General features: G+C 49.3%; 1 pseudogene; it reads right to left on the minus strand.

The window, feature by feature from the left end:
- Nucleotides 1–8,533, minus strand: part of LOC147582430 (uncharacterized) — a 79,658-nt pseudogene extending 71,125 nt beyond the window's left edge.
- Nucleotides 8,534–9,181: the final 648 nt, after the last annotated feature.

The following is a 9,181-nucleotide window of genomic DNA, read 5'->3' on the forward strand; positions in this document are numbered from 1 at the left end:
TGACTGAAAAGGCAGAGTCGGAGATACACCAATTTCAACAAACAGGAAAAACACTGAAAATGTTACCTGCGCTCAAACACACGTGAGCCACTATTGCCATAGGACCCCAACGGAACACATGCATTTCTGGGCTCAGGGTCTGAACAGCCTGGAGAGATGTGACCAAGGGAAGGGAACAAAGGACCACTCCTACGGCAACCTGGGTAATTCCTTCCCTGCAAAGCATGATTCCATAGTGGATAGGAAGTCTTCTCTAACAGCAAATGTACCTGCCCCTCCCCCATTGACCTATCATTAATATTCTGAAATCCTACCATAGAGTTTTTTCAGTTTTTAAACTTAGGGGATGCAGATGCTATTGGAAAAGATAGCAACATACAACGATTTTCTTCCCCAGGTAGAGTGACGTGTTTATCTGGGCCTAAGAGCCACATAAATCAGGACACCAAAAAAGGATCATGAAGTGGGGGCAGGTACATGGAGCCGGAGTGCCAAGTGGGAGGGGGTGTTGCACTCACTCACCTAGGCATGAGAGGTGCCAAGAGATACACAGAGGGTTTGGGGTGCAGAAGAGTAAGGCAGCAGAGGAGGGACATGAGGAGAGGTGAGATCTGCGAGGGATGGGGGCTCACGGAGAGGTGGGGCGCACAGCAGCGAGGTCTACAGAGGGAGCCTAGGAGAGGACAACTGGACATAGGGTCTTCAGCACCCAGCATTGCTCCAGGAGGGGACATCTGGTAGAAGATATGATCACTGGGGAGTGAGGGGCAGCAACATGTGGGCCCTCAGTTCCGGGTTCCTCAGTTCGGGGGTAGGGGGGGCGGGATGAAGGAAGAAATGGAAGAAGACAGCATAGTCCATTGTCTCCCACTTCACGCAATCACGCTTCTCAGTGAGACCAGCACTGACACGTGGTGGATGCTTTCCCAGTCAGCTCTGAGTCCCACCTCACCTCTCCTCTTGCCAAGGTCGGTCTCCAAAAACTGGTTGCCCAATCACATGGGAGTGAGTCAGAGCCCTTCCAGGCTGAGTAGGGAGTGGGTGTGGGTGGGAGCCAGCCAGACTTGCACAACCCTGGACCGCTGAGGTCACTGGAGGGAGCCCAGCTCCCTCCAGAAGCCGCAGAGTGGCCGCTCCAAAGACTTCAAGAGGAGGGGCACCAGGCAATAAGATTTCTGGCTTCCCATCTGGCTTGGCCTTCTGATGTGCTCTCACTTCCTGGACCAGGGAATTAGCAGATATAATTCTGTCTGCCTCTGTGGGTAAGGGAAGGGCCTAGGACATGTTAGAGGCAATACCCCTGACATCCCCAGGTTTGACTTTGTGTTCCTGTGACTGGCACAGGGCACTCCTGGACTGGAAAGTGGGGTCATGGCATCTCAGGGGGGCTTCCCAGAACCTCTGGCGGGGTAGAATGCCACACCTTTCTGAGGAAAACTGACTTTGGGATTCCCGGCCAGTTTGAGTGTGAGGGGAGGGTGATAAGGGATGCCAAGTCTCCAACCCAGGTCAGCTCAATCTTGGACACTTCAGAGCCAGCCCAAACCTGTGGCAAGTTTAGGATCCATTCACCCCAGTCCTTCAAAACCATCTCTGAGGCAGGAAGCCAAGTTGCTAGGAATAAAGACATGTATCACTGGAGGTGGTACAGAAGACCAGTAAGCTAGAAATAGAGGAACCTATCCCTTCTCCTCAAATGTAGAGCTTGTCACATCTGAGCTAAAGGCAACAAAGACATTCTAGTGCAGTGATTCCAAGAAGATTTGCCTGTAGAGGTGCCTACGTGGCTCAGTGGGTAAGCAACCGACTTCTGCTCAGGTCTGATCACAGGGCTCGTGGGTTCGAGCCCCAGGTCAGGCTCTGTACTGACAGCTCAGAGCCTGGATCCTGGTTGGGATTCTGTGTCTCCCTTTCTCTCTGCTCCTACCCTGCTCTTGCTCTCTCTCTCTCAAAAATAAACATTAAAAAAAAAAAAAAAACTTTTAAAAAGAGGGTATGCCTCTGAGGGTGGGGAGGGGGGCAATATGTGATTCTCCATAGAAGGAAGGGAAATTTTTTTAATTCCCTCCAACTACCACCACACCTACTTGCAGAAATTCTGAATCATCTTCCAGGTAAGAATGGCTATAGTACTGACAGCCAAAAAGTTTCAGTAACTATTTACTAAGCACCTCTTGTGTTCTCCTGCCATGTGTAGGTTCCTCAAGGTACTGGGACACACACAGTTAAAGAACCTTTCCTCTAGTGGGTCATCACTCTGGACTTGTCTGAGCATGACAATCTGTTTACTGACAAGACAGTCCTGCTGGGAGTGTCTGAACCAGCCTACCTTCATCCTTGGGGTGGGATGGTACTGGGGAAGTGACCCTGTGGCCCAACCTGATACCAGATGCTCAGCCAGGCAAGTGAGGCTGGGTATCACTGTCATGGACAGTCACCAGCTCTCAGGGGTTAACCTCACAGGTAGATGGAGTGCAGGCAGTATTAACAGAGCAATGTTTGGAAGTCTGGCCAAGCAGGTTTCCACAGCCAGGAATCTACAGCTGAGCTCTGGGATTTAGCAGAATTCTTCAGTCTTGGAGCTAGGCAACTAAAAGGTATAGGCAGAGAGGCAGGGGTCTTAGGAGGTTGTCAGAAAAGGAACCCAGGAACAGAGGCCAACAAGGAAACAAATGGGGTTCGGGCCTTGGATCTTGGGTATTGGCCCTGGATCACCTTGCCTTGAATTAGAGGGAGGAGGGGAAGAGGAATAAATGACACAAAGTCATAGAAGAATATGGATTTGCTGGAGCACTGTGAGCCTGCCAGAGAGAGGATCTGTGGGCTTGGCTGAGGAAAATTGGGAGCTGGAAATAACAGTCAAGTCCCTGGGCAGCAAAGGAGTCTGTCATCTGTCTTGTTAGGGGGCACAACCAGTGCCCCCACTAGCCCACATGGGGCCCTTATATGAACTGAAAATGGCATCCCCATTGAGCAGACCATTTGAGTAGATACACCAGAGGCAATCAGATGGCACCTTTGTACGAAGAGAGAGATTCTGCTTCCTCCTGCAGGTGCATTCCACGCCAAGACACTCAACTTGTGAACAGAGCAGGAGCTGGATTGCAATGCCCACTTATTCTCTTGGTCAGCATCTGTGTGCAGTCCACAAACTTCACATCTGTAACTGCATGCCCTGGGAACTGCTCAGGGAGAGGCCGTGTTCTCTCTGGCAGTGGGCAAGCCTGGACCTCCCAACAAGAAACACTGACTGTAGCTGGGCTTAACTCTGTGGTGGAGGAAGGGGTGTTGAAATTAACTAGACTTTGTGCCTTGGAAAACTAGCCCCACACCTGAGCTACCGCCCTGTGGTGTAGCCTTTAATCGATTTCTTGTTCACACCATGTTGGAACTTCAAGAATCCTAAATAGTGAAACCCCCTCCCCATCCAGCAGCCACCTAGCCATAGCTAGAGAGAGACTGACAAGGTGGGTAACCTCAGACACAGGCTTCTGGCTTGAATCCTGACCTGCAGGTTATAGTAATTACCAGTAACAACTAACATTTATGGAGCACATTGCAATTTATCAAGTGCTTTCACACACACCATCTCATTTGCTCCCTGCAAGGCAGAGATGACTGGCACTTCTCTTACAAATGAAAAGACAGCTTCCAAGAAGTCTGACGTGGCCAGGGGGGCATAGCAGGTAGTTGGGAGTCTGCGTTCTGAAGGCTGACTGCCTGGGTTCCCATTCCAGTCCTGCCATTTCCTGGCTGTGTGACATAGAGCAACTTGCTTCACCTTTCTGTGCCTCTGTTTCTCCACACACGAGATGGGGATGTTAGTGGCTACTTCATGCACCCAGTGGTTGTGGCAATTAAAATGCTCAGAACAGTGCACGGCATGGGACAAATGATCCCAGCAGAGAGTCTGCTTTCCTGCCAACTATGGAAAATAAGATCCACCAATATATCTAAAATCTCACATCCTTTGCCAGCCCATTTGAGGCACAATAAGATTGGGTCAGATTGCAGTGTCACATGTGGGAAATTTAACTGCCTATAAGTTTGTTGAGCTCAAAGTAGCTCCCATGTAGCTGGACATAGTGGACAGAACACTCAGGGAGGGTGGCCACAATGCAGGTGACAGGATGAGCGAAGCAGGGAGAGTGGTCCTGGACTGGGCTGGATGGTGTGAAGGACCATCTGGCCAAAGGGGCTCAAGAGGGAACACAGGCTCAGTGCAGCCTTTCCCCCTTTTCAGCAGAATCTTCCCAAGTTTCAACAGAAGCCCAAAATGCTGATTTTTTTTATGTGCAATATCCTCATTTTCAAATTTAGCAACTATTTTGAATTTCTTTAAAACGCTGTGTGGGCCACACCAGACCCAGCTGCAGGCCACTAGCCTGTGCTACCTCTCCAAGTCACCCTCTCTGACTGCCACTCTCTGGAGCCTTCAGTGCCTGCTGACCACACACCTCTCTTCAGGCCCACCCTTGTCTGTCCCCCTGATGGACACCACCCTGCTTGTTCCTCTCCTTGAGGTCTGTAGGTGGTAAAATGCCTGCCACAAAGCACTAGGTGTTCTGCCTGGAGCACAGCAGAGGCAAGGTGCCATAAGTCATTCATTACTCAATTACCACGTAGTATGAAAAACACTCTGCTACATAAACAAGATAAGCCGAGATGTGCGTCTGAATGTAAGCATGCAATGGAAAGTGTTGAAGTAACGCTACACATATGTAAGATACTATGTGCTCACTGTAATTTTTAAATAATATTTGTCTCAGGGGAGAACCTGACACCACATGAAAACCCCTTATTAAAGGAAGGAACCTCAAAGTCATCTCCCCCAACCTCTCATATCAAGGTGGGGAAAACTGAGAGGAACATGCTTAAGATTCCAGAGCTAGCCCCTAGCCTCCTAACACCACCGCAGTCCCCCGTGCGCTCACTAAACCCACTCTCCCAGCTGTGATTTGCAATTCCTGCTTCCCAGGGCCTGTGATTTCCCTCCTTGGGGTGCGTTCCCATTCGTGTCACCCAAGCATGCTCATTAAGAGCCCTTGTGCAGGATGGCGCTGGAGCCTCAGGAAGGTTATGACACATAACTCACATGTATAGGGTGCCTTATATGTTATCTACGGGCTTTGCGTGTCTCTGTATTTTTTCTGAAAGAGGCACAGGCATGGAAGAAAGAACCCAGGCTCAGGGTCAGGCAGACCTCATATAGACACCACATAGGAGCCAAGTAACTTTGTGTGATGTATTTGACCTCCCTGAAGTGTATTTCCTCTCTCTGGGTATGCATGGATACTAGCTACCACTTAATGTTGGTATAATCATTATGAAATCTCCCCAGCCCCTAGCTAAAGACATGTTTTTTTTCTGTTTTTTATTTTAATTCTTTTAATGTTTATTTAATTTGAGAGACAGAGTGTGATTGGGGGAGGGGCAGAAAGCGAGGGCGGCACAGACTGCAAAGCAGCCTCCAGGCTCTGAGCTGTCAGCAGAGCCCAAAGCAGGGCTCGAACTCACAAACCACAAGATCAAAATCTGAGCTGAAGTAGGATGCTTAACCAACTAAGCTACCCAGGAGCCCCTTAAAGACATGTTGTTGAATGCCTGCAACACAGAGCCCCTGACTCTGGTCCAGGAATGTTTTTTAACTAATAAGTAACATCTTGAGAAATGGCACAAGGTCCCTGAGCCCACCAAAGGGAGAGTTACACACACAGAGATACACATAGGCATACACACACACACACACACACACACACACACACACACACACACACACACACACACACACACGTGCGCACGCGCACTGCTGAGTGGCTGCAGGCAGAGGGCTGCTGTGGAGGCAGCTTTTGGGAACCCAGCCCTGGCAGCTACAAATCAGACTTCAGGTCACTCGGGTTCTCCTGGCAGCAGGGACCAGCAAATGCCTTGGCTGAGGCTAGTGGCCCTTGTCCCCATCTGGCCACTGACACTGAGACACCTTCTCCCTGACTTCTGAATCCATTTGGCAATCCCGATGCACATTGAGACCAGACTGTTTTAGCAGCAAATTACAGAGACAATGATCTCGGCAAGATTGATTAGAGCTGAAGAGCAGCACCTGTACTCACACATGTGTCAATAAAGTTACACAAGCTACTAGTGCCTAAACTTGAGAGGATCTACATTCTGAGTAGCAAGGATTTTCTAGAGAGGAATGGCCAGGGACTGAAGATGAGCAACATTTGAGAGACTATATGGGCAGTGATAAAACAGGCGAGAGAAATCAGGGACTTATTCTAACTCCATCTCTTGGATCCCAGTTAAGAAAATAGCCTAGGTTTCTTGGCTATTGTCTTCTCCATTTATGAGGGGGTAAACTATCTAGAAGCCAATGGCTAATAAATGTTTTCAATATGCCAGGTGCTGTGTTAAGCAAGGGAATCAATACCTGCCTACGTACAAATGCATGTTTGCCAACACACAGGTGGAATCTAGACCAAGGAAGAGAAAATGGTGAGAGAGAAACTGGGAAGGAGGTGATTATTTCTGAGAGGTAGACAGAGGAGTAAAGAGATGGGTCACAGAAGCCAAGGGGGGAGACAGAAGAGGGAGCAGCTGGTCAGCATGTCACATGTTGCTAAGAGGTTAATTGGATGAGGACTAAAAAAAGGCCCTGGGATTGGGCATGAGAAGGTCACCAGGGATCAGACCGACAGGTCATTGCTCTGTAGAGTGAGACACGAATGGGAGATGAAGGAGTGAAGGCAGTAAGGACAGACTCTTGCATTCAGGAGATTTGCAAAACAAAAGACTGTGGAAGAGTGATGGGTTCAGTGCATTTTGTAGTTTGTAGGGAGTAATGTGGAGCACAGCCTGGGAGGCGAGCTTCTGGATGGTGGAGGGACACAGGAAGAAATAAACCTGGCAGTAGAATGAATGTTTGACAGTGGAGATGTCAGGCAATAGAGATGGGGAGAAAGCTTAAATCTAAGTTACAGCTGTCCCTTGGAGTGACAGCTGAGGTGGAGGTGTGCCCTCTGATTGAAGGAATTGGAGAAATGGGTTTCTATCATTTCCCACGCAGAAGCATTGCTGTGGTCATTGCTGCAGCTGCAGAATCCTGACTCTTATTCCTGTTCACCCCTGCCGCCCCCCCGACACACACACATACAAGCACACACATTTAGTCCCTCTAAGTCCCCAGGGCAGTCCCTTCTCTGGGCCTCATTTTTCTGCCTGAGGCTCCTGGCTACCTAGGGGGCAGCTGGGGAGGGGAGGTGGACTACAAGAGATGGGGGAGACAAGGACGGTGGTAACTCGGGGCTTGACAATGCAAGATCAAGGCTCAGGGATTCCACATTCAAATCCCAGCTTCCCTCAGAGGGCTGGGTTCTCCCCAATTGATGGACAATTCCCGCTCTGCCTGTTTGCCAAAAATGCTTCCGTTTCCATTCCAAAGATGAATTCAAAGAAGCTTGTATCCAAAAGGATTAAAAAAAAAAAAATAGTGACTCGGATGGGAGAGGTCCACGGCTGCCAGCATGTATGCAATACGGCCTGTTCCTGGGAGCTTACATAATCGACAGTGAGTCACAGCTGCCGCAGAGCTGAAACATGATTAAGTCCTTACAGCCGCTCCTCCTGGAGCAAGGCAAGGCGTGCTACTTAACCCGTCTGCTGCCACCACCTGGCACGGGAGAGGGTGGCCCGTGGGCAGGCAGCAACTCAAGATGATTGAGTTCAGAGCACTGGGAGAGATCCCCTGATCTGCAAAATTCTTCTCTCTGACTACAGCCAAGTCCTTTTGTTCCACCATACAAACACCTCTGGGAAAGAAAGCACATGGAATCCCAGCATTTTATTTATTTGCTTTTATTTATTTATTATTTGTTTGTTTGTTTGTTTATTACTGGCTGCTTATAGTTCATTGTCCACTTGGTGCAAGGCACACGGTTACAGGTTGCCAGGAAGGCTTGCGTGTGGCTTAGATACTAGTGGGGTTCTCTCAACTTCCTTTTTGGTGTTTTGCTATTTTGATATCAAAGAACCCAACTGCTTCTGCTTGCTGGAGCCTGTCTGGTCTACAGGGAAGGGAGGGAAGGGGAGGGGAGGGGCTCTGATGAGCCCAGTGCCTCCTGAAGCCTGGAGGTGGCCACTCAGGACTGGGACCTTGGCTTTGCCATGCCAGCCACTGGGCCTCTTCCTCATGGCTTCCAGAGCCAAGTCACAGGTGACCATGCCGCTGGAGGCCTGGAGAGATTCTGAGCATTCTGGGGACTCCAACACCATAGCCAGGAACAGGAGAGTGGACTTCCCAAAAGACAAGCTTGCCCACCAGTGGCAAGCCTTGGGTACACGGGGGTGGTGAGGGATGGCTTCCCCAGGATACTGTACACTTCCGCAGGAGCGCTTACTAGAAGTGGAACTTAGGTGGCACGAGTAATAGGTAATAGTCATGGGTAGCCGCTAGTGAGTCACTGGAGAGGATGGCTGCCATGCTGTCACTTATGGGCTGGTGGAAACCTCAGCCAGCTTCCCTTGTCGGGCCTCAGTGAACCATCATGGAGACACTAGGCCATGGAGTCCATTTGCAGAGGAGACCATCCAAGGCCCCTCCACCACCAAACCCGCTGGGGGTGGAATCCCAGCACTTTGGAACTTTAGACTTGTCCAGTCAAATCCTCCACATTAAGAGATGAGGCCATGGAGCTTCAGTGTCCAGTGAGAGATCAGCAACCACTCAAAGTCACAAGGTGAGCTAGTAGCAGAGTGGGGACTTGAACGTGGGTCTCCTGACAGCATGCCCACAATGTCGTAGACATGATGACCTACTGAGAATACTGTCCCCTCTATGTCCATGGATAGATGAGTAGGTAAAGAAGATGTGGTCTACATATATAACGGAATATTATTCAGCCACAAAAAGAATGAAATCCTGCCATTTGCAACAACATGGATGGACCTGGAAAGTATAATGCTAAGTGAAATAAGCCAGTCAGAGAAAGACAAATACCATATAATTTCACTCATATGTGGAATTTAAGAAACAAAACAAATGAACAAAGAGAGGGAAAGAGAGACCCCCAAAAACAGATAGAGAACAAACTGATGGACACCAAAGGAGAGGTGGGTGGGGGATGGGTGAAAGGTAAAGAGGATTAAGAGTACACTTATCATGATGAGCAGTGAGTAATGTATA

The sequence above is a fragment of the Puma concolor genome, chromosome A3, assembly GCF_028749965.1.
Source record: "Puma concolor isolate L17-30 chromosome A3, mPumCon1.1.hap2, whole genome shotgun sequence".
Classification (NCBI taxonomy): domain Eukaryota; kingdom Metazoa; phylum Chordata; class Mammalia; order Carnivora; family Felidae; genus Puma; species Puma concolor.